General features: G+C 39.5%; 1 pseudogene; it reads left to right on the top strand.

Annotated features, from left to right (window-relative positions):
• The first annotated feature begins 3,184 nt into the window (after positions 1-3,184).
• LOC114497124 lies at positions 3,185-10,755 on the top strand (annotated as a pseudogene).
• The last annotated feature ends 15,251 nt before the right edge of the window (positions 10,756-26,006 follow it).

Below are 26,006 nucleotides of genomic sequence, written 5' to 3'. Positions count from 1 at the left end.
AAACATGAACTAAGGTGGAGGAATGCTGGTGGAAGAGGGGTGCAGAACAGAGGGGAATAAAGAGGAGAAAAAAATGGGAAAACTGTAATAGCATAATCAACAAAATACATATTTTCAAGAAGGCAGGAAATGTTCTGAAGGAAATCTAACACCTGAAATGGATCTTCCACCAAAATCAAGATCATATATATATGATCACCACACCAAATTTACTCTTGCTTTTCCTCTTTTCCTTTATGTATATATAAAAGCTATCATATGTAATAAGTCATTATCAGCTACTATAAGGGCCACTGCAACCATAGAGCTAGAAGAATAGAAAAACTACCTGTTTGGTAAAATAAATAAAAATTAAAAGCAATAAGTAGTAGAATTGAAGCTACAGAAAATCAGATTATTAATGTAGAATATTAAATCAAATAATTAAGTATGAGAGAAAAAAGAAAGAAAAGTAATATTAAGAGAAATTCACGAATTCTTTAATAATTCAATTATCATATAGGTCAGCTGGAACAGAATCAACATTGAAAGATATGACTGGAAAATGTTTAAGAAATGAAAATAAATAAATATTTTTTTCTTTTTTTTATTTTAATCATTGTTCAAGTACAGTTTTCTCCCCCCACTCCCATTCCAGCCCACCCTCCCAACCCTAGTTTTTGTCCACGTGTCCTCCAAATTTGTTCCTGTAAACCCTACCCATTCCCCCCTGAAATTCCCTCTTCTCTCCCCTCTGGTCACTGTCAGACTATCCCCTATTTCAGTGTCTTTGGTTATATTTTGCTAGTTTTTTTGTTTTGTTGTTTAGATTCCTGTTAAAAGTGATATCATGTGGTATTTGTCTTTCACTTCCTGGCTTGTTTTGCTTAGCATAATGCTTCCCAGCTCCATCCATGCTGTTGCAAAGGGTATGAGCTCCTTCTTTCTTTCTGCTGCATAGAATTCCATTGTGTAAATGTACCATAGTTTTTTGATCCATTCATTTACTGATGGGCATGTAGGTTGCTTCCAGCACCTAGCTATTGTAAATTGTGCTGCTATGAACATCAGGGTGCAAATGTTCTTTTGTACTGGTGTTTCAGTGTTCTTAGGATATAGTCCCAGCAGTGGAATTGCTGGGTCAAAAGGCAGATCCATTTTTAGTTTTCTGAGGAAGTTCGATACTGCTTTCCATAGTGGTTGTACCAGTCTGCAGTCCCACAAGCAGTGCACTAGGAACCCCTTTTCTCCACAACCTCTCCAACACTTGTTGTTTGTTGCTTTGTTTATGATGGCCATTCTGACTGGTGTGAAGTGGTATCTCATTGTGGTTTCAATCTGCATCTCTCTGATGGCTAGCGATATTGAGCATTGTTTCATGTGTCTTTGGATTTTCTGTATGCCCTAAAATAAATAAATATTGAAAATTAAAGTGATTCACTGGGCTCTGGGAAAATTATGATGATGAAATCATTACCAAAATATATTATTGAATAGTATTTTAGGGCTTCCTCTATTAAGATAAAAATGAATGAACCAAGACTATAATATCAAACTTTCATTAATGTGTGAGTTATGTAGATTTTATCAACATGAAAACTTTCATAATAAGAAAGAAGCTATTCTCAGTAATAGCCATAGTAATTAACACTTACCAAGCAGCTCTATCTACCCTACTCTGTCATGAAAGTCAGTCATTATTACCCTACTCTGTGCCAGTCATTATTCTATGATCCATCCCATATTAACACATTTTATCTTCACAATCCATGAAGTAGTTACTATTATTATCACCATGCCAAATTTATAAATGAGGAGACCAGGCCACAGAGAGGTTAAATAATCTCTCTAATGGGATAGCACGAGTTAGTGATGGAGACAACATTCAAGGGTTGGCAGATGCAAATCCCAAGGTCTTGATCATTGTGCTATGTTGGATCTAAAGATGGCAAAGTTAAGTCTACAGCCACAGTGGTTGTTATGGTTTCAGAATGACATCAGACTCAGGACACACAACAAGCTTTCATCTAATGACAGACTGACTGAGTTTTTTTAAAGGACACAAGATAGTAGATGCAGCAGGTATTAATTTTTGACTCACAGAGGTGCCCAGCATCTACCTTTACATCTCACCTACATAGCACAGGTTTCATTGCCCTGAAAAAGGCCAAGCTGTGTGGGAATCACACTGACACTGAGAGCTGAAGCCTCAGTTTCTCACCAATCTTTTTAGTCACGTAGGTCCAAGGCCTGCATGCCAGCTCATAGGTCCCCAGGTCAGGGGCAGTCCCCATAACAGACAAGGCAGTTATGACATTTCACATTTATCCTATGTAGCTTCTAAGAGAATCAGGCAGGGAGAGGACAAGTTTGGATAGAGGTCATTCTCCCAGACAGGCATGGACCAAGCCAGGCCTGATTTGAGCTTTTTACTTACAGCTACATGCTTTTTTTTTTAAGGGATGTTTGAGCTTCCTGAGAAGTATAGGTCTTTGTTCAATGTTCTCACATTGTATAAACCCTTTTCTTGCCTCAAATGTTAAAGCAAATGTCAAAGAGAGAGAAGAAGAAAAAGGACCAGGTATCCAGTTATACAGACCAAATGCTCTTGGTAGAACTCCTACCAATGTCCCCTTGGAGGTTTTTTGGTTTTGTCTTTATTTTTGTTTTTGTTTTTGCAAATGTGTAGCCCCCTGGAAAAAGATCAACACCTGAAGGGGCTGAGTCATCAGGCCAGCACCAGGGACAAAAGCAGACCCCCATGGAAACCAGCAGGCCTGGCCCAGAGAATTGCCTGCAGCCAAGTTCTGATATGGGGAAGTGAAAACACATTCATAAAAAATATTCCAGAGTAACTACAAAGGCCTCCCTGAAAACTCAATAGAAGTGACAAGACCTGTTCTTAGAAAGCCAACAAGAGCTAATCAAAGGCTGACAGGCTTCTGAAAGGATCACCGTGTGTGTTTATTTCAAAAGTGGTCTTTGAAGGCATTTCAGAAGTCAAGGACACTTACAAGGAAAATCAACACAAAATTACCCTGAGTAAAAAAGAACAAAAACTAAAAGGCCTTTTCTTCCCCTAGAAGTACCCTGGAAGGAACAGTCTGGGACGTGTTTAGGGCAGAACCCGTTGCTGTTACCTTGTTAGTTTTTAGGTCCCAGGCCACCCCTCCCCAAGAGACAATTCTAGGTTAAAAACCAGCATATGGACTTTTCAGCCACGGCACATAAATGTGGGAAAATTGTGGGATGGGTAAGTAGGCAAATCAACAGTATGTACTTATTCAGAACCTTTTTAATTGATCAAAGATAAATGCTATTATTTGATTCTTTATTGTTGGAGTCAGGAAACTGCCCCAAACTGCCCCATGGGCCAAATTCAGCCCTTAATCTAGTTTAGTAAATAAAGTTTCATTAGATCACAGCGAAGGCAGGCTTACTGGAGGGACAACCTGTGCAGTCACAGAAGGCCCCATGCTTACAAATGCCCCACATTTGGTTTAATGTGCTGCTATCCATGTTTTGAAATTCTTAATAATTTTTAAGAAGGAGCCCTGCATTTTATATTTGCATTGGGCCCCACATATCATGTAGTTAGCCTGAAAATAGGTATGCCCATTTGTTTATAAATGGTCTGTGGCTCTTTTAACACTGAAATGGCAGAGTTACATAGTTGCAACAGAGACCTCCTGGCCTACAAAGCCATAAATATTTACCATTAGGCCCTTTGCAGAAAGAATTTGCTGTCCCTGCTTTATCAGATTCTGCGTTAGTACATGCCCTGTACGGAATGCAAGGTGGTGCTGTATTTGAGAGACTTTAACGCAGAGATTAAGACCTGTAGGACAGATGAAAAAGGACAAAAACTATATGATTTCACTTATATGTGGAATATAAAACAAAAAAAGTGGCACAAAATTAACAAAACAAAATAAAATGAAGTCATAGATACAAACATCAGAGAGAAAGAAGGGTGAGGCAGTACAAAATAGGGAAGAGAGGTCAAATTTATGATAACAGAAGGAAACTAACATTTTGGTGGTGAGTATATAATAGAGTACACAGATACCAAATTATAATGTTGTACACCTGAAATTTACATAATGTTATTCACTAATGTTACTGCAAGGAGAGAGAAGACGGGGAGTCAAGCCTGGCTCTGACTTTGGTAGGCTCCTTGTTTCTATTTTATTTCATTTCTCACCCTAAACTTCCCCATTAATATGTAAAATCTGTCTGCCTTACGAACTGAAGTTAAAATGATCTCTACTCTTATTTTCAAACTATAGAAATGATCCCTGAAAGTATAGTCTTTACTCTTGTTTTCTGTATGAGACTTTATACTTATGTAAAAATCAAAGATATGATTTAATAAAAACTTATGAACATATCACTAAGTACAAAAAATAAGAAAACCCAGCTGATGCTCATTATTTGGAACATCTCTGGAGAGTCTACACACTCACTGTGCCTTGGAAAATTCTCCAGGGAGAAGGATGACTAATTTATCAGCTGACTCCTTACCATCTTCTGTTCTCACTGGTTAAATGCCAAGGGGCGTTAATTCACCCTCACTTGCAGATTGTTGTTGTTGAACCTGGCATTGGAGCTGCCCTGGCAATGGAGGAATGGGGAAGCCCAGTCTTTGCCACCAGGGGTGAGGCCAACCTGGGACTCAAAAAACAAGTTGCTAAAGACATTTCCAGGACAGCAACATAAACCCAAGAGGCACACAGGAACACATGCATCTGGGAAGTTGCATAAACTGTATCTGATTGAAGGCAATTAGACCATGATTTAGTTTTTCACTAACCTGGATCTGTTAGTAATTTAGTTTTGAAAAGACCCATCCAGCTTTTTAAAAAAGGAGGAGGGGGATCACGCCCAAGAAAATGGCAGCCAATTCTGCTACTTAGACTCAAAATGATAGAATAATAATGCCCTTTAAGTATTAGAATAAAAAGCATTTTAAAATTTTACTGAGCTATTCACTAACATATGAACTGACTATTTTAGTAATTTCTTAACCTACTAATGTTCAGGATTGTGCTTGTAATGTTACAGACATTATTTCATTCATTCCATATGTATTAACATATAGTTATTATTGTTATAGTTGTTTCACAGAAGAGGAAACAGACACTCAAATCAATTAGTAGTGTACTAGCTATTGAGCTAGGAGACAAAACCTATTAATGACTCTAAATATTGTTCTTTCTAAATTTTATGCCATTGCTTTTTTATTACATGCTATATTGAAGATCTTATGAAGGAAAAAAAAATAAAATGATAGAAATAAGTTAAAACTATTTCTTTGAAAGTGTTTGCTGGAGTTGATTTCTGTTTGTTTGTTCCAGACACTTATCAGAGTTTTGGTTTTTTTGATCTGGAAAATCTGAATCTGGGTGCTTTTCATAATATAATTACTGGCGTTTATCAACCCAATGCTGCATTAAAACCTGGAATTTCACAGGACATGATTGAAAGGTTGGATCCTACTCTTAATTGCCTCACACTGAACTGATAATATATTAAAGGCTTTGAAATTCAGAAGTCAGTAAGGTGAAATATTGAAAATGATTCCTGCCATACATGATCTCCTCCAAGATGTCTCTTTAACACTTTCCTTCCATCCTATCACTAACCAAAACTTTATAGAGAGAAGGGAAAGACATCACCTAATCTCTTACAGGGTTCAACACAAAATATCTTGGACTGAAAAACTTGAAATACCTGTAATAGATTTTCTAGTTGACTTTTTAAAATAGCTTTATTAAGGTAAAATTAATATAAAAGAAGGGATTATTTAAATATGTATAGTTTGATGAATTTAAATATAAGCAAACACCCATTTGAGGGGATAGACATAATTCAACACCTCCCAAAGTTTCTTGTGTCCCTTTGTTTTTCTTTTTGCTTTTGCTTTTTTTTGTGTGTGTGGTGAGATCTACTCTCTTAACAAATTGTTAACTATAGGCACTATGTTGTGCAGCCAATCTTTAGGATGTGTTCCTCTAGCTTAACTGAGACTTAACACCCATGGCACAACAACTCCATTTCCCCCACCTCAGCCCCAGACCCTAGAAATTACTATAGTATTCTCTGAGTCTTTGAGTTTGATTATTATAGTGGAATTATGCAGAATTTGGCTTCCTCTGCCTGGCTTATTTCAATAAGCATATTTTATTGAAGGTTCATCCATGTTATCACAAATTGCAGCATTTCTTAGTGTTTAAGGCTGAAAAATATTTCATTGTGTCTACATATCACATTTTCTCTAGCCATTCATCTATCAATAAACACTTAGGTTCTTTCCATAACTTAGTTATTGTGAATAATGTTACAGTAACATGGGAATTCAAATATCTCTTTGAAATCCTGATTTTAATTCTAATGATAAATACCCAGAAGTGGGATTTCTGGATCATATGGCAATTTTATTTTTAATTTTTTAAATCCTTATTGTGTTTCATAGTAGCTGCATCATTTTACATTCCTACTAACACTGCACAAGAGTTTTGATTTCTCTACATCCTCACCAACACTTGATATTTTGGGGTTTTGTTTATTTTTTTATTTGTTTTTTTATAATAGTCATCCTAGTGGGTGTAAGATAATATCTCATTGTAGTTTTGTGGCAGGAAAAGAAAAAGCATGAAAAAGTTTACTCTCTGTATCACTTGCAAATGTCACAGTGCCTTTGTTTTTGTATGACGGGGAGCTGACTAGCAGATGTCACCAAGGTAACAGTTATCTCAAGGCCAAAATACTGACCTTCGCTTCTGCTTCTGCATGCCTGCTTCTGCAGATGACTCACCCCCTGCCCCCTCCCTTTATGCCTGTGTAACCAGCATATAAAGAAGACTCCAGCCCAGCCTTTTTGGGGCTCAGAATTTGGGATTCTCCTCTGAGCCCACCACGTAATAAAGTTTGTGCTTCATCATCTCTCTACAAGTGAGTGATTTTCCGCAACAGTTTTGATGTGCATTTCCCTGATAACTAAGATGTTGAGCATCTTTTCCTATGTCTGTTGGTCATTTGTATGTCTTCTTTGAAGAAATACCTGTCCAAGCTATTTGTCCACTTTTAAATCAGGTTATTTATGAGTGAGAAGGCATTTTTGTTTATTTTTTTATTTTGTTTTTACCATTAAGTTATATATTTTGAATGTTAACCTTTTATCAGATATATATAGTTTGTGAATATTTTCTCCCATTTTGTAGGTTGCATTTTCATTCTGTTGATGGTGTTCTTTGCTGTGCAGAACCTTCTTAGTTTGATGTAGTACCCACCTGATACTTTTTGCTTTTATTGCCTGTGCCTTTAGTGACATATTCAAGAAATCATTGCCAAGATTAATGTCAAGAAGCTTTTCTCTTATGTTTTATTCTAGGAGCTTTAAAGTTTCAGGTCTTACATTTACATCTTTAAATCATTTTGAGTTTATTTTTGTGTATAGTGTAAGATAGAGTTCAGTTTCTTTTTTTTTACATGCCCAATTTTCTTTTCTTTTCTTTTCTTTTTTTGTATACCCAGTTTTCTCAACACCATTTGTCAAAGAGACTATCCTTTCCTCATTATATATTCTTGATATCTTTGTGAAAGATCAATTGACCATATATGCATGAATGTATTTTCTGAGCTCTCTATTCCATTGTATTGGTCTTTTTATCTGTTTTTAGAACAGTATCATACTGTTTTAATTATTATAGTTTTGTAATATACTTGGAAATCAGATAGTGTAATATCTCCAAATTTGTTCTTCTTTTTCAAGATCGCTTTGGCTATTTTGGGTCTTTTATGGTTCCACACCAAATGTAGGATTGTTTTCTCTATTTCTATAAAAATGTCATTGGAGTTTTGATGTGAATAACATTGAATTTATATACCAGTTTGGGTAGTATAATCAATTTAAGACTAAGTCTTCTAAATGTCTTAAAAATGGAATGTTTTAGTTATTTACATATCTTTTAATTCCTTTCATTGTTATTTTTTTAGTTTCAGTATACAAGTCTTTCACCTTTATGGTTAAGATTTTTCTTAAATGTTGTATTCTTTGTGATGTGATGATGTTGTAAATGGGATTGGTTCTTTAGTTCCTTTTTGGATGGTTCATTAGTGTATAGAAACACGACTGATTTTTGTATATTGATTTTGTATCCTGCAACTTTACTGAATTCCAAAATATTTTAGACTTTGCAGCTATACGCAAATCAATAAATGTAACACACCACACTATCATAATGAAAAATAAAAACTCACATCATCACCTCAATACATGCAGAAAAAGCACAAGATAAAATTCAACACCCTATCATGATTAAAAAGAAAAACTCAGAAAACTAAGTATAGAAGGTATGTAGTGCAACATAAAAAAGGAAAGATATGGGCTCCTTCACATTCCTCCTTGGTTTCCTATCACCATGAGGTTGGCAGTCTTGTGGGTCCTGGAGCCTTTCCTAGTTGTCAGTGCTGCTGCTGCCCAGGGGCCCATGGCCTTTTGCGGGGGCATGGCCTGGTGCTGACCTTGCAGCCTGCAAGGCAGAGCCTGCCAGGGCCAGCGTGGCTAGTGACAGCCCTGGAGGGAACAGGCACAGGAACCTAACAGCAAGGTTCTAGGCCTCTGCAGCTGCTGTTTAGCAGTATACTGTTCTGGCCCTGACTGCTCTGGGCACAGGAACCTAAGAGCAGGGTTCCAGGCCTCTGCAGCTGCTGTTTAGCAGTGTACTGTTCTGGCACGTGGGTGCAGGTGCAGCCTGTGTGGCAGCCCCCAGGTGCTGGGCTGGGCATTACTTGACACCTCACCCCACGAATTGAGCTGCAGCTAGTGAGGTGCGGACGGGTCCTACCAGTGCCCAGACTGTGGGTGCTGGAGACGCAACCAGGTTGCAAGGACTGCTGGGCCCAGGGATGCAACTAGCTGTGACTGAGCTCTGTGGGTGGTTCAAACTGGACCTGGAGACAGGGGACAGCAGCCACTCCCCACCCCCACCCTTGGTGTCCTTCTTTGTGGTTTCCAGTACAGTCCAGCGACCTCAGGGAATTCTAGGATGGACTGGAGATTCACTGGAGGTGAGCTGGAGTTGTCCCCATAGCCTCCGCCCCTTCCAGGGTGAATGGGTGTGGGTTACCCGGGCCCGAGAGTCAGCAAACACTTCCCAGCCACACCTGGCCATGGTGCATGTTCTAGAGCCTCGCTGGGACCTCTCTGAAAGGCTGGCACCTGACTCTGGGCAATTGGCAGAGCCCTTCGCTGATGGACTGGCCCTTGTGTCTGCCACTCTGGCTTTCAATCTCAGCTGTGATCTTCTAGAAGTGGGAGAGTCCAGAATTCAGGGCAGTCCAGGAAGGGGATGTTCTGCGTGTGCCATCAGTTGGAAGAAAGCCCAGAGAAACTGCCCAGGTATGTTCTACCCTGAGCCCTGTTCCAAGGGTCCCTTAAGGAGAATCCAGTCTCTGGAGCAGCTCATCTCCTCTGGGCCTGGAGGCCTTGGTGACAGAGCTGTGTGCTGTCCTGAAACCCCACCTCCAGCCAGGGGGTGACCTGCTGACCAGAACTGACAGTGTCCTCCTATGGGACACCAGGCAGTGGTAATACCACAGCAGTTGCTGCTGCCTGTAGCTGCCTTGGGCTCCACTTACTGAAGGTGTCCTGTTCCAGCCTCTGTGTAGATAGCAGTGGGGCTGTGGAGGCAAAACTGCAGGCCACCTTCTCCCAGGCTCAGTGCTGCGGGCCTGTGGTTCTGTTGCTCACAGCCTTAGACCTCCTGGGCTGAGACTGTGATGGGCTAGGTGAGGGCGCCCGTGTGGTGACCATTCTGTGTCGCCCCCCTCTTGACGAGGACCTTTTCACCAGCTCCCCTTCACGAATGGTTGTGGCCACCACAAGCAGGGCCAGGACCAGCCTACCAATGTGCAGACAGTGTTTCCTCATGAGATGGAGGTGCCTGTGCTATCACAGGGGTAGCAGCTTGGCATTCTGGGACCCTCAGTGTCCATTTGCCCCTGGGCCAAGAGGTGAACCTGGCACAGCTGGTTCGGCAGTGTGCAGGCTTTGTGGTAAAAGATCTCTATGTCCTTTCGACCCACAGCAGCAGGGCAGCCCTCACCAGGACCAAGAAATCTGGTTTGTCAGGTGGCTTGAGTGAGGAGGGTAAGAGGGAGCTGGTTGCTGCTGGCTGTCCTCTCCTGGCTGTGGACTTCACACAGGCTTTGCAGCAGCTGCAGTCTCCTCACTTCCAGGCCATCAGAGTTCCCAAGATCCCCTCAGTGTCCTAGCATGATATGGGTAGGCTGCAGGAGGCAAAGAAGGAAATTCTGGAGATCATCCAGCTCCCTCTAGAGTACCCTGAGCTGCTGATCCTGGGCTTGCAGCATTCAAGCCTCTTGCTCTATGGGCCCCCAGGCACTGGCAAGACCCTTCTGGCCAAAGCAGTAGCCATTGAGTGCAGCCTTACCTTCCTCAGTGTGAAGGAGCCAGAGCTCATCAACATGTATGTGGGCCAAAGTGAGGAAAATGTATGGGAATTGTTTGCCAAGGCTAGGGATACAGCTCCATGCATTGTCTTCTTTGATGAACTGGATTCCTTGGCTGCAAGCCACGGGTGAAGTGGAGACTCTGGAAGGGTGATGGACCGGGTAGTATCTCAGCTCCAGGCTGAGCTGGGTGGGCTTCATAGTACTCAGGATGTGTTTGTGATTAGAGCCACCAACAGGCCGGACCTCCTGGACTCTGCCCTTCTCTGGCTCTGCTTAGGAAGAGGGGTGAGAGCCTAGAGTTCTGGGAATTGGGCCCAGAGGAAGCTTAGTCTGTGGCTGAAAACAAAGTGTATACTGCCCTCTGAAAAAAACAAATAGGCCAGATATGACAAGCTCACAACCAATATCAGATTCAGTGGTGAAAAAATGAAAGCTTTTCCTCTAAGATCAGGAATAAGGCAAAGAAGCCCATTCTCACCATTTCTATTCAACACAGAACTGTAAGTCCTACCCAGGAAAATTAAGCAAGAAAAATAATAAGAGGAATTCAAATTGTAAAGGAAGAAATAAAATTATTTCTATTAGCACATTATATACTCTTGTATGTAAAAAACCTTAATTGACTTTTAATTAATAAAACCATAAATGCCCTGGCTGGTATGGCTCAGTGGATTGAATGCCAGCCTTCTAACCAAAGGGTCACCGTTCTATTCCCAGTTAGGGCACATGCCTGAGTTGCAGGCCCAGTCCCCAGTTGGGAGCATTCAAGAAGCAACCACACATTGATGTTCACCTTCCTCTCTTTCTCTCTCCCTGCCCCTCTCTGTAAAATTAAATAAATAATTTTTTAAAAAAAATAGAAAGTTTAAGAAAACGTAAAGCTGCAAAATGGCAGAATCAATATTCCAGTCAAGATGGCAGAATAGATATATGCATTATTCACATCCTCTCACAACTACATTTAAATTACAACTAAACTGCAGAATAACCATCATTCAGAACCTCCTGAAATCTAGCTGATCAGAACTCCTTCAACTAAGGATATAATGAAGAAGCCATGTTGAGGCTGGTAGGAAAGGCAGCATTGAGGAACGGTCTTGTCCCATACCCATGTGTGGTGGTTAAAAATTCAGAAATATCTAAGCTCTTGATGATCTGGAGCTAATGCTTGAGGAACAAGGGGTCCCAGACTGACACTAGAACCCCATCTCAGGGTTCCAGTGCCAAAAAAAAGAAGTCCCTATAACTCTGGCTGTGAAAACCAGCGGGGATCATGGCTGAGTGAGGCAGAGAGCTTCTGGAGTCCCAGGAGATCCTCTTAAAGGGCTCTTGCATGGACTTATTTGGACTTACTCGGACTTACTCACTCTGAGTTCCAGTTCTGGGGCAGCAGCTTGAAAGACACCAGGGATATATGGGGAGGAACTGAGTTGTCTTGTGGAAAATCCACCCACACTCAGGAGATAGCGAAGCACAAACTTTATTACGCGCACGGGGCTCAAGGGGGTTAATTCTCAAATCCTGAGCCGAAAAGGCTGGGTTAGGGGTCCTTTTTATATACCAGTTACACAGGCAGAAAGGGAGGGGGAACCAGCTGCTGAAAGCAAGCATTCAGAAGCAGGGGCATAGTGACCTTCAGATAACGTTACATAGCAACATCTTGCTAGCCAGCTCCTTACCCAAAAATAACTTTTACTCAGCTTTTGTCCCGACAAAACTTGCAAGTGTTACAAAGAGCAGTTTCTTTTCCTGCCACAGTCTGGCTTCAGGTTAAGGAGTAGAGGGGCAGTCTCTCACAAAAAGAAATACTGGCAGAGACCATTGTTCTCCTTTGCTGAGCCCTCCCCACACAGAGTTCGAAGATGAACACCATATCTGAGACTCCATCAACATGGCTAACATGGTTAGCCTCACCCTGGTGATTCCAAGATCCTGCCATAGCAAACTTTTGGGCCCACCCAGTCAACTTGCAATGGCTTTTCCATACAGATTATCTTGGCTCCTACTGAAGGCTTTTCTAAAATCTCTCAAAGGTTCACAAACCCCAAGCAAGAACCATCTGGCCTCAGCATGCCCATACCTTATGCTGAGTAGCCTCAGGCCTGATACTAGCTGCAGCCAGCATTGGTTTACAGCTTGGCCTCTCCTGAGCACTTGCAAGCCCAGCATAAGTGGCAACCATCTGTGTATCTATCAACATTTTTTAATTAATATTTTTGATTATTGTTCAATTACAGCTGTCCCCACTTTTCCCCCATTACTCTCCCCTGCCCTATCCACCCATCTTCCATATTCAATCCTTCCCCCCATTATCTTTGTCCATGGGTCCATTATACAAGTTCCTTGACTTTACTTTTTCCCTTCTTTCTACCATTATCCCTCTCCCCTCTCCCCTCTGGTTACTGTCAGTTCTTCATTTCCATGGTTCTTTATGTCTCTGATTCTGTCTTTCTCACTTGCTTGTTTTGTTGATTAGGTTCCACTTATAGGTGAGATCATATGACATTTGTCTTTCACCACCTGGCCTATTTCACTTAACATAATACTCTCCAGTTTCATCCATGCTGTGGCAAAGGGTAGGAGTTTCTCTCTTTCTTTCTTTCTTTCTTTCTTTCTTTCTTTCTTTCTTTCTTTCTTTCTTTCTTTCTTTCTTTCTTTCTTTCTTTCTTCTGCTTTGTAGTATTCCATTGTGTAAATGCACCACAGTTTTGTGAGTCTCTAGTAGATGGCATATGTAGGGGTTTCATTTTTATCCATTCAGCCACCATATGTCTTTTAACATATCCTTCACATAGAAAGACACACACAGCCTGAAAGTAAAGGGATGAGAAAAAATAGTTCATGAAAATGAAAACAAACAAAACAAAAAAACCTGAGGTAGCCTTACTTATATCAGACAAATACACTTTAAACAAAGGTGATATTACAAGAGATAAAGAAGGACCCAGTAATTTGTTTCTTGATATTTATCTGAAGAAACCCAAAACACTAAATGGAAAAAACATACACATACATATGTTCACTATAATATTATTTACAATAGCCAAGACATGGAAGCTAAGTGTCCATCAATAGATGAATATATAATAAGTGGTACATACAAACAATGGAATACAACTGAGCTGCAAAAAATAATGAAATCTAGCCCTGGCTGGCATAGCTCAGTGAATTGAGTGCGGGCTGCAAACCAAAGTGTCGCAGGTTCGATTCCTGGCCAGGGTACATGCCTGGGTTGCAGGCCATAACCCCCAGCAACCACACTTTGATGTTTCTCTCTCTCTCTATCTCCCTCCCCTCCCTCTCTAAAAATAAATAAGTGAAATCTTTAAAAAAAAAGAAAAACTAAAAATATTTTTAAAAATAATGAAATCTTACTATTTGCAACAATATGGATGAACGTAGAGGGTATTGTGCTGAGTGAAATATGTCAGACAGAGAAAGACAAATGTCATGTGATTTCACTTAGGTGGAATCTAAAATACAAAATAGATGAACACAATAGAGACAGACTCATAGATATAGAGAATATTTTGACAATTGTCAGATGTGAAAGGGGGTTGTGAGATGAGTAAAAAAAGTGAAAAAATTAAGAAGTAAAAAATGTTAGTTACAAAATAGTCATGAGGATGTAAAGTGCAGTGGATATAAAGTAGGGAACATAGTCAATAATACTGCAGTAACTATGTAAGGTATCTGACAAGTACTAGGTTTATTGGAGTGATCACTTTGAGGGTCATATAAATGTCTAACTACTGGGTCATACACCTGAAACTAACAAATATTGAACACTAATTATAATTTAAAAATTAAAATATTTTTAAAAACATAAAGATATAACACCCCCTGAAATTTGACCATTAAAACTTCAAAGACCTATTGTATAATTTATCTTCTAAATTAAAAGGATAAAAGGAAGTTTTAAGGTTCCTTTTAATAACATCTTGATTCTCTTTCCCTGTTTAAAATATATATGTTTCTTGCAGCCTTAGTGAGAAAACAGGGACTTTGTATTCATACAAACTCTGTGATTAGAGGTGCATGGTCCACAGGAAGTCTGTGATCTGGGCTTGAGGTCTGAGAGACACAGTATTTCTGGAAGATACAACATACTTTCTTTGTATTACCTGGTGATCCAAAGTGGATACTCTAGTGCTTGCCCTCCCCACTCCTAGCACTACACCCTTACATGTATATTCAGTGCCTAGAAGCCAGAGGTAGGAATTAGGCTTGTGTCAAATTGCAGCAAGGTAACCAAATGGTACTAAGCCTTCTGTATATAGAAATTGGTGCATGTGTGAATGCTGGAGGGGAAAAAAGTAGTTATATGCTGCATCTTTACCAAAAAATCTAGTTCTAAATTGGCTATGGTATGTGACTGATGAAGCTTAATTTGTTGGAAGGATGGATCCCTAGGTATTTACCCAAGACAGCCAGGACAATTTACTGAGGACTTAAGCTCAAGAGGTCTTAAATTTTGACTGCTGTTCAGGAACTAAATTTGCATTATGACAGGATGAGTTTTTTTATCACATGTGCTGATCCTAACTGAAATCCATCAGCATTCCTTTCCCCATAATATTTAAAACTCAGGAAATGAAACTGGATATAAGGTAGGAGTCAGCAAACTTTTTCTGTAAAGGACCAAATATTTTAGGTTCAGCAAGGTACAAGGTCTCTGATGAAATTACTCAGTTCTGTCCTTATAGAATAAAAGCAGCCATATATAATTTGTAAATGAATGAGGATGGCTGTGATCCAATAAAACAAACTTTTGTTTTAAAAATCAGGCACAGCTGCTGGGATCTGGCTCATGGGCACAGTTTGCCAACATCCCAGCATATAAGGTAATTCAGAAGCTCACAAACCTTATAGCTGCCCTCCTGGAGGAACTTGCCATCCTAGTGATGGATGTGGGAGGGTTTCTCATCAGAAACATGTGTTTCCTTCAGAACGCTGCCCCACTTGGTCCTAAGTGTCTTCCTCTTGTTTTCTATCCTATACAAAATCTTTGTGTTATCCGAACTCATCAAGCAGAAGAGTGCTGTCCCCAGGCTAAAAGCCGTTATCCCACTTCTGTCAGTGGCAGCCAAGTCTACAATGGCCCCGCACCCACCTCTCCCATTTCCAGCAGTGACCAACAACAGGAGGGGCCTTTGTCTGCACAAAGATAGCTGGCCCAACAAGCTTGTGAGAAAATTATTTTCTCTTTCAATAGAAAAAAATGGTTAAAAATACCAATCTTGTGTTTGTAGTATATTCATTCTGTTAATCCTGACCTTGAAAACAGAAAATCAACCACCATATAATCATAGCATAAAAGTCTGGTAATGTCTGTTCTTGAAACTAGAACAGTGGGATCAATTCTCAGAGCTGAGATTCACACAGTAATTAATCGTATACTCATGAAACAACTCAGATATGGCAAACATATGTTCTTTAGTCAACTCTGGATGAAGATATTGTGCATTATTAAGGTGTCTGAGGTTTGGGGGCCACAGAAGGCTTACAGTAAAGGAAAGTAAACATGTACTTGTAGAGGCATTTATCACAGGCATTTCCTGACAGCCATAAACTGGTAAAGCAGAGTTTAGATAGAAGCCCTATATATTTTATCTAGTCTGAGCCCCAGATTAACCAGCCTCATAAGTATAGGGGCCAATCAGGTAATTAGTTATCTGTAACAATACTGAAAGGCTTTATGAGACAACAAACACTATGTTATCCAAGACCTGAATCACATGCAGTTGACTTGAGCAGAATAGCAGACAAGAGGCAGTCAGTGGTTTCTAGTTCCAGGAACTCATTCTGTTTGAAGCAGGATCCTAAAAGTTATATGGAGGAGGGAGGGGGAAAGTGAAGGTACAGAGCCCAAACAAGGACACTGGAGTGTAAAAGAAAGGAATCTGCAGGTTGCAGATCAGTGTTTATCTAATGTCCATATGTGTATAAATCACCTGGGGGTCTTATTAATGTACAGAGTTTATTTCAGTAGGTCTGAGGTGGAGGCAAATGTACTTCATTTCTTATAAGCACCTGGGAATGATGAAGATGCTGCTGATCTCAGGACACACCTTTTGCACCTGAGTAGCAAGAATGTAAGTCTTCAGTAGTTATAGTTGGAAAGGGATGGGTAGGAAATAGAGATTCTATTCAACCTTCTCATTACACAGCTGAAGAAATGAAAATCAGAAAGGTAAGTGATTTGCCCAAGGTATCTTAATGATAAAGTCTTTGACTCCTATTTCAATTCATTTTACCTCTCTATAAAATTTCTACAAAGTTTTCCAGGGGACAAGCAATAGCTAAGCTTTGTTGTTTGTTTGTTTGTTTTGAAGAAATTCTTTCTTAATTATGAATATTGCAAAGAGATATTTCCAAATCAGGATCCTTTATTTTATTAATGGTAATTTCATAGCAATTCTATAACAGTTCATTTACTCCTCAGTTAAATCCAGAATTATGCCAGAAAACAAAGAGGTCAGCCTCACAGTAGGTCATGATATTTCCTATATTTTGAATAATTTTTAAACACAAAGATGGTTTGACTTCAAATAATGTGAAAAGCCATGATTTGAAGAATTGTGTCCTTCTAAAGTATGACAGATTTTTTAGTCTTCAAAAGTAATAAGTAAAATTCATGTACTCCCTGACATTTCCTGGAAAAAAACCAATAAAATTGTTTATTTTATCATCATGTACCTAGGAAAATTTCCAATTCAGCAGTTGTAATCATGGTCTCAGCAAGTCTAAAGAATCCAATTTCCTATTCACCTTCCAACTTTAATTCAAAGTTGAATAACCCTAGAAACCTTTGAGACATGCAATATGGTAACATTATCTTAAAAGTCTTTGGGAGAAGGGAATGTTATTTTTCAGAGCCTACTTCATTTTACCTTTTCTTGACATTCAGAGTAAGGGGTGATAGACAATTTCAGAGACTCCTCAGACAATTAAAAAGCCAAGAATCTGAATTCAGCTAAAACTCACCTTCATTTTACCAAGTGCTATACCTCTCTGGCCAAATTTATCACCATCTGGAAAATTGGAGAAAAATGAATGCTTCACCCTAACTAAGTCCTAGCATTCTAGGAAACCTCCACCACAGAGCCCTGCAAACTGTTCATGAAGGTATTTCATAAACATCTCTTGACAGCCCCTCTGTGGTTTTGCACTGAGCTATCTGCCTGGCAGCAAGTTCTGGAACATTTGGTGGGGGTGCTTTAATGCTGGCTTCCCTCCAAATGGGCAGAGCTGGGAGTTTGTAGGCATACATTTAGATAGCTTATTTATCTGTGTGTGGTCCACATTAATTGTTCTTGCCTTCAGTTGGATTTGTGCTTAGTGATTTTCTCCTTGTGCAGAGAATACAGATAAAATTTGATGTGCCATGCTGGCCCTGGGCTAGACATTGTAAAACTTCCTCGCACACTGATGACAAGGAGTGCAGGGAAGAGAAAGGGATGCCACAGATGATGGGGAGAAGTTTGGGCTCTGTGTTCCAGAGTGTGCTGCCTGGCCTTGCCTCATCCATCACTCTTTCTTTCACCTTCTTCCTCTGATTTTGTCAACAGAAGACACAGGACCTACCAAACAAAGGATGACCCCCCAGAGCTTATTTAATGATTCATGATGAGAAGGGAGGGGCACAGAGTAACTATTTTCTATTACTTTCCCTTTACATTCCGTAAACCCTAAACTTCAACAAATGGTTGAAGACACCATCATAGCAATTCATCAACCCTGGAGCATCATTTTCTGCATGTACCTGTAAGAATTCTTAGAAGGTTGGTCAATAGGAGTATTTTTCATTTAAATGACATACATAAAACAAAAATTTATATTTAACAGACAGTGTGTTTTTCCTTCATGCCATGTCCTAGTACAAAAAGTTTTACAATTTCTGTTCTGTGTTGTTCTTGTCTAGCCAGCCCATATCTGTCTGCCTTTCTCACCACAGCTATTCACCCAGACAGGTGCAGAGTGACCCCCAAGAGGACATTTTGGCACATACACTGTCAGTGTTCTAATCACCAGTGGCAATGCCAGGCACTGAGGAATGCTAATTGTCATCAGGGGAGAGTCCACATAACAGCTCTGAGCATTTGGCTTGGATTTATATGCTGCTGTAGGTAGCTTTTTTGAATACTGAGTGATTGTGACTTGGGGACAATGATAAAATTTATTAACAGCAAGCTATGGCCTAATATCACTGTCACATTTCAGTAGAGAAAGCTCTGGCTTGCTTTGGTCGTTCAGCCTGAGCTGTAAACACCATGTGCTGCTGCTCACAGATCTCTGAGGCTGCTGATTAGCTCTGCTTACATCTGTTAGGATAAGGGACTCAGGATAACAGAGCTTCCTCTTTTTTAAAATATATTTATTCATTATGCTATTACAGTTGTCCATTATTTCCCTTTATCCCCCTCCATCCTGTACCTCTCCTCTCACCAGCATTTCCCCACCTTAGTTCAGGGTCCATGGGCCGTACAGTTAAGTTCTGTGGCTTCTCCATTTCTCATACTATTCTCAACCTCCCCCTGTCTATTTGTACCTACCAATTATGCTTCTTATTCCCAGTACCTTTCCCCTCCCCTTCCCTACGGAAACCCTCCATATGATCTCCATTTATGTTATTCTGTTCCCATTCTAGTTGTTCGTTAGTTTATTTTTGCTTTTTCTTTCTATTCAGTTGTTGATAGTTTTGAGTTTGTTGTCATTTTACTGTTCATTGTTTGATCTTATTCTTTTTCTTAGATACGTCCCTTTAACATTTCATATGATAAGGGTTTGGTGATGATGAATACCTTTACCTTACCTTCCACCTTCTCCTCTGGGAAGCACTTATCAGCCCTTCCATTCTAAATGATAACTTTGCGGATAAAGTAATCTTGCATGTAGGTCCTTGCTTTTCATGATTGAATACTTCTTTCAACCCCTTTTTGTCTGTAGGGTTCTTTTGAGAAATCAGCTGCTAGTCTTGTGGAAACTCCTTTATAGGTAACTCTCTCATTTTCTCTTGTTGCTTTTGAGGTTCTCTTCTTATATGTCCTGGCTTGTGTAGTTCAGATGGATTGAGCACGGGCCTGCAAACCAAAGGATTGCCAGTTTGATTTCCAGTCAGTGAACATGCCTGAGTTGTGGGACAGGTCCCCAGTAGGGGGTACTCAAGAGGCAACCACACATGAATGTTCTCTGCCTCTCTCCTTTCTCTCTAAAAATAAATAAAATCTCAAAAAAAAGTTCTCTCCTTACCTTTAATCTTGGGTAATTTAAGTATGATGTGCCCTGGTGTTTTCCTCCCTGGGTCCAATTTCTTTGGGACTTCTGAGCTTCTCAGAAGTCTATTTCCTTCACCAGATTGGGAAAGTTTTCCTTCATTATTTTCAAATAAGTTTTCAATTTCTTTGCTCTTCCTCTTGTCCTCCTGGCACCCCTGTGATTCAGATGCTGGAATGTTTTGAAGATGTCCTGAGGTTCGTAAACCTCTTCTTATTTTTCTGAATTCTTGATTCTTCATTCTGTTTCAGTTGAATGTTTAATTTTTTCCTTCTGTTCCAAACCATTGATCTGAGTCCCAGTTTCCTTCCCTACACTGTTCATTTCTGTATATTTGTATTTATTCACTTTGCATAGCCTTCACTTCTTCATCTATTTTGCAACCATCCTCAGTCATTTCTGTGAATATCCTGATTAACAGTGTTTTGCACTCTGTATCTGAAAGGTTGGTGATCTCTTCTTCACTTAGTTCTTTTTCATTGGAGCCATATTTTCTTGTCTTGTTGCACCTGTTACATTGTAAGGGATGGAGCCTAGATATTTGCCAGAGTGGGGGCAACCCAGTTTGCTGTGTTGTGGTTTGTGTATGTTCTGGGACCCTATGGTACTCTCCAATGAACTCTCCTGTGAGGCTGGGAGTTTTCCCCACTGCCACAACTCCCACAGGTTTTTACAGCTAGAGGTTTTGAGGATTAGTTTCCCATGCTGGAATCCGGGTTGTACATTCTGTCTGCTCCCCAGTTGTTCCTCTCCCAACTTATCCTCATCACAAAACCTAGGCATCACTCAATCTGCCAGCCACTGCCATGCATGCCCAGTCCTGTCAGTTTGCCAAGTGTCCTCTCCACCCTAGCTGCCCATCTGCACTCCTCCTACTAGCCTGGATGAATATTCTTCTTTAACTCCTGGTTGTCGGACTTCATACAGTTTGATTTTCTGGCAGTTCTGGTTGTTTTTTGGTTTTAAATTTATAGTGTCCTTCTTTGGGTTGTACGAGGAAGTAAAGCATATCTACCTATGCCTCCATCCTGGCCAGAAGTCTATGAGACTGCCGGGATGACACAGCTTTCCATGTGGCAGTGTCCTTGTGAGTCCTAGAAGGTGAGTGTAATAGGAGGTAGAAGTCCATTGGCATTGCCCTGGGACAAACTGGTTCTTCATCTATTGTTAACAAGTGCTAGAGAAGACAATGCCTCCAACATAACATGCCCTCTTCCTCTCTCATGCCCTGGACAAGTCCACTCCTCGTCCTATTCCCTTGTCCTTAGTAAAAGACACCCACAATCCCCTCAGTTGACAGATCATTTCTAGCACTTGTGTCTCTGGCCACAATCCCCAGCCCTTCCCTATTCAGTTACCAAGTCCCATTAATTCAGTCCCCAAGATGTCACCTGAATAGATTACTCCTCTTTATTCTCATCACCAAGTACCTACTCAAGGATTCCCATCACCTAAGGAATAAAATTTAGACTTTTTACATTACATTTAAGGTTTATGGCCTTCAATCGCCCCTCACTTATTTTTTACACCTCACTTCTTGCTGTTAGTCCTCCACATCTTTATAATATCTTGATCCAAACTACTCTTTCCCAACCAGATCAGACCCTTTTATCCTCTTTTTGTTCAAGAAGTGTCCTTTCTCTTGCCTTATCAGCATGGAAAATTCATACTCATCCTTTCAATTTGTTTGAAGATAACATCTTTGTAAGACTTTCTCGAGCATCCTTTACCTGTAATGATTTTTATTGTGTTATAGACAGTATTTTACAAAACTATTATCTAAGGTCAACATGGGTCTTTGTAGTCTCTGAATCTCCACACACTGATATTTAGGGATGGGGGAAGGAGAAGAATTTCTTAATGTGTTACTTAGAAAGACAGACTAGAAACTGGAATTTCTAGGTCATTAAATAGTTCTGGTTATATATCCAAAAAAATTCAAACTGCTGATTCAAAAAAGATATGTGCACCCTATGTTAATTGCGGCATTAAGTTACAAAAGCTACAATATGGAAGCAATCAATTGCCCATCAATAGACAAGTGGATAGAGAAGGATGCAGTACATATACACAATAAAATATTACTTAGCTATAAAAAAGAATGAATCTTAAGACTGCAACAACATGTATGGACCTTAGGGTATTGTGCTAAATGAATAGTCAGACAGGAAAAAACAAATATCATATAATTTCACTTGTGAAATCCAAAGGACAAAATAAATAAACAAACAAACAAACAGAAACAGACTCATAAATACGAGAACAAACTAAGGGTTGCCAGATGGGATGGAGATTGCAGGACTGGGTGAAAAATATAAAGGGATTAAGCAAAAAAAAAAAAAAAGGAAGCCTCATAGAGGACAGACAATAGTATAGTGACTACCAGAGGAAAAGGGGCTGGGAGAGGAAGAGAGGGTATAGGAATATAGGAGGGATAAATAGTAATGGAAAGAGACTTGAACACACAATAATAATATACAGATGATGTATTATAGAATGGTATACCTGAAACCTATATAATTTTATTAACCAATGTGACCCCAATAAATTTAATTTTTGAAAAATGAAGGGGTCCTGACCAGAGTAGCTCAGTTAGTTGTATGTCATCCCTCAAAGTGAAGTTTGCTGGTTCAGTTCCGGACAGGGCACATGTCTGGGTTGCATATTCAGGTTTAGTTCCCAGTTAGGGCACATACGAGAGGCAACTTAATCAATGTTCTGTCTCCTCACAAAAATTTTTCCCTCTGTTTCTCCCTCCCTTCTCCTCCCTTGAAAAATAAACAAATAAAATCTTTTTTTTTAAAGTGAAAGAACTAAGAAGTGCAAATTGGGTACTTACAGAATATTCACAGAGATGTAAAGTACAGCATAGATAATATAATTGATAATATTGTAAAAACTATATTTACAACTATATGGTACCAGGAGAATATTAGAATTTGAGGGAAGAACATTTTGAAATTATGTAATTATCTAACCGCTATTCTGTACAACCTGAAACTAATATAAACTAATGTTGAATGTCAACTGTAAATGAAAAATGGTTAAAAGGTAGGCTATACAAATATAGGAAAGTACAATTATATCTTTATATTTTTATGTGGAGTAGATATAGCATATCCTAAAGTAAAACAGGAGTCCAAACTTCTGGGGAAAATAGATATTGTAGATATGTAACCTCTCTTTGGACAGCATATGGAACTTCCAACAAATTGAGCAACTACCCCATGTGTATTGAAGCAACTATTTATTAGAAAAATTACGCTTGCCCACAAATCCAAGGGTTCAGTCAACTCCAGATATAAAAGTTCATTGGCATGATACTACCATCCCCAACATACCAAAATGCTCTCCTGTTGTGTGTCAGGGATGTTCTCTGGAAGATAATCATAGCAATCTAAATAGGGTTCCAAAACTTCAAATCAGGCAAGACCTTGAGGGAAGAAGGTAAAGGTTTAAACATAATCTGCTGGAGACTAAAAACAAGGTTTAAGAAAGTTGAGACACAGATTATATCTTTCTTCAATGTTCCAACTCATTTATCCACAAAGAAAAAACCAAAAAGTTATTAAGATAGAGGTTGGTATTTATTCTCTTGCTGGATAATGACAATTTTAATACCTGTGGATGAAGTGTTAGTTAATACTGCCTAATGATAAATATCTTATACACATACATACACATATCACTTCTCATGAGTGAAGGCTGAAAATATCGAACACACATAGAAACTAGACTGAAAAGAGATGTTGGGGAAGTCGAGTAAGGGCAGGAGATGTCATACCTGATGGAGTCTTTCAAAAATGCCAAGCATTCATCACACTAGTGTCTAAGTGGATACCAATCCAAGCCTGCATCTTGCCCCAAATGGCAAGAGGATCTCTACTTACACTGTTATGGATGAAACAAAAGTTCTTGCAGTAACACCAGAGAGTTTCCTGAGACCCAAACAGGAGGATGTAACCCTGTGGTATGGTTTATTGATGATGTAAAATTAAGGGGGTTCCCCCTCTCACTTCCCAATGTCCCATCTTGCCATAGAAAAGGTCCAATCTTAAACTTCAGCAAGGCAAAGAAAAAAGCCAGTGTCCAGAGTTTCTGCTCCATTTAATACAGTTCATTCCAGCATCCAGCTAGTTCAGTGTGTGTTTCCAGTTACAGTCCAGTGCTGTGCTGTGGTATTCAGGCTTCTTCCTGAAGCCTGCATGTAAAGTCCCCAGGCTCTGGGTCACATGACTATTAAGACCACATGGATGTGGAGAGAGGATGCGTGAGAGCATGTGGCAAGTGCATGTTACCAGCCAGAAAGAGAGAGAGAAACAGAGACAGAGACAAAGAGAAACAGAGAGACAGAGAGTTCTTAGCCCTTTTGGAGCTCATACCATGTGCCTTGAGCCCCAGTAGCTGCTAGACCCATAGGCTTGCAAACTCTCAGGTGAGAGAGCACAGGAATGAACAGGGGAAGTATATCACTGGGTGAGTGAGAGAGTTTTTCATTCCCCTGGGGTTATAACCAGGAGCTTGGGTTTGGAACAGACCAGGTGCTCTCTCAAAATGACCATCAATTTCTCAAGTTTGGGGGGTCTTTGGGTGGGTCCACAACCCCTAGTTAGACCAGCAGCCATCTATAGTCCAACTTCCCACCAGTCTGGTAAGGGAGGGAGGAAGGGAAGAGTGTTAATCCCCACTAAAGAGTGAAAAGTTGTAGCTTCCTGGTGAAGCAAACAAGTTCATGTTCCCCAGTTTATTAAACTCAATGTCTAAGTCCCTTTACTTCCTTTTTCTTAATTAAATACTGATAGTAACAAACCTCATTTCCACATTTATTTTCATGTGGAACTATATATTTATATCCCCATGTATCAGAATCCAGAATATAACACAAGAGATTTGGAAAAACCACATGCATTATTTCTAGGCATGCTTGGCTTTCTCCAAACCAATAACACAGGACCACCAACATCCTTAATCTCTCTGTTTTCATTTCCTTATATAATAAATGGAAAATAAACCACATGGGGTTGTCATTTTATCTGCTGAAATGACAAATAAAAGTAGGGAGCTGACAACTAACTCACAGTAGGTGTGTAATAAATCCCAGTGACCTCCACTTCCTTCCAATGGTAGGCTTATTTGCTTAATGTTTTGTTAGCATCTTTATTAAGCATCCACACTCTGATGAAATGAAACGAAAGCCCTAGTATTTGGCTGAGCCTATGATAGTCAAAAGTCTCATACGTCCTCCTCCATGCATACATAACTGACAAGGCCTGTGCAGGCCACATTGCATGTTGGAAAGTAAAAGGAATTTTAATTTCATCCTTCTTAAATAGAATAAAATGTAATGAATAAACAAAATAAATAAGGTATTTTTTCTTGTAGGTCTTGCTTATTTAGATTACAGTTTGAATACACAGAAACTAATCTCTGCTGAGACTTTTTTTCTTTCACACTTAATGTGAAATAAAGCAGTGAATAGATGGTCAATAGGGGTAACAGATCAGAGAGAGACAGAGAGAAGAAGAAAGAAAGAAAGAAAGAAAGAAAGAAAGAAAGAAAGAAAGAAAGAAAAAGAAAGAAAGAAAGAAAGAAAGAAAGAAAGGAGGAGGGATGCAGGGAGGGGAGGTAGGAGAAGAGAAAAGAAGAAAAAAGAAAGAAAGAAAGAGAAAGAATACAGAAAAAAGAAAAGAAAAAAGAACGAAAGAAAAAAAGAACAGAAAGAAAAAGAAGAAAAGAAAGGAGAAAAGAAAGAAAAAAGAAAGAAAAGAAAGAAAAAGAAAAAGAAAAGAAAAGAAAAGAAAGAAAGAAAAGGAAAAGAAAAACCTAATTTCTTTTCCAGAATAAATAACCCCTTGACACAACATCAGTTGCTGGTAGATCAAACCTGAATTGATTTTCATGTAGTCAGTACTTCTCTTTTTTGCATTTATAGTTAGTAACAATGAGTATGGCGATGTACCAAAATTAAATTATATAGCCATTAGTTATGTCTAATGATACAAGCGTTTTTCAGAGCAAAGAAGACTTAGAAGACAAGTATACACAAGGTATATACAGAAAAAGTCAAGCCACTATTAATATAATGAGAACAGTTTGCATGATATTGACATAACCTGGCATCCAAGGAGAGTGGACTAGATATGTATTCGTGAACAATGACGACTTCACTGTTCTAGTTGATGGGAAATGTAATTGAGTTGAGTGAGCATGTGTATTGTGTAGCCATCACATTCAAAATGACTGAGCAAGTAGAGCAACAAATCTGTGTCAAA

The sequence above is a fragment of the Phyllostomus discolor genome, chromosome 5, assembly GCF_004126475.2.
Source record: "Phyllostomus discolor isolate MPI-MPIP mPhyDis1 chromosome 5, mPhyDis1.pri.v3, whole genome shotgun sequence".
NCBI lineage: Eukaryota > Metazoa > Chordata > Mammalia > Chiroptera > Phyllostomidae > Phyllostomus > Phyllostomus discolor.
Note: the sequence above shows the minus strand (reverse complement) of the source record. Positions and strands in the feature narration are given on the sequence as shown.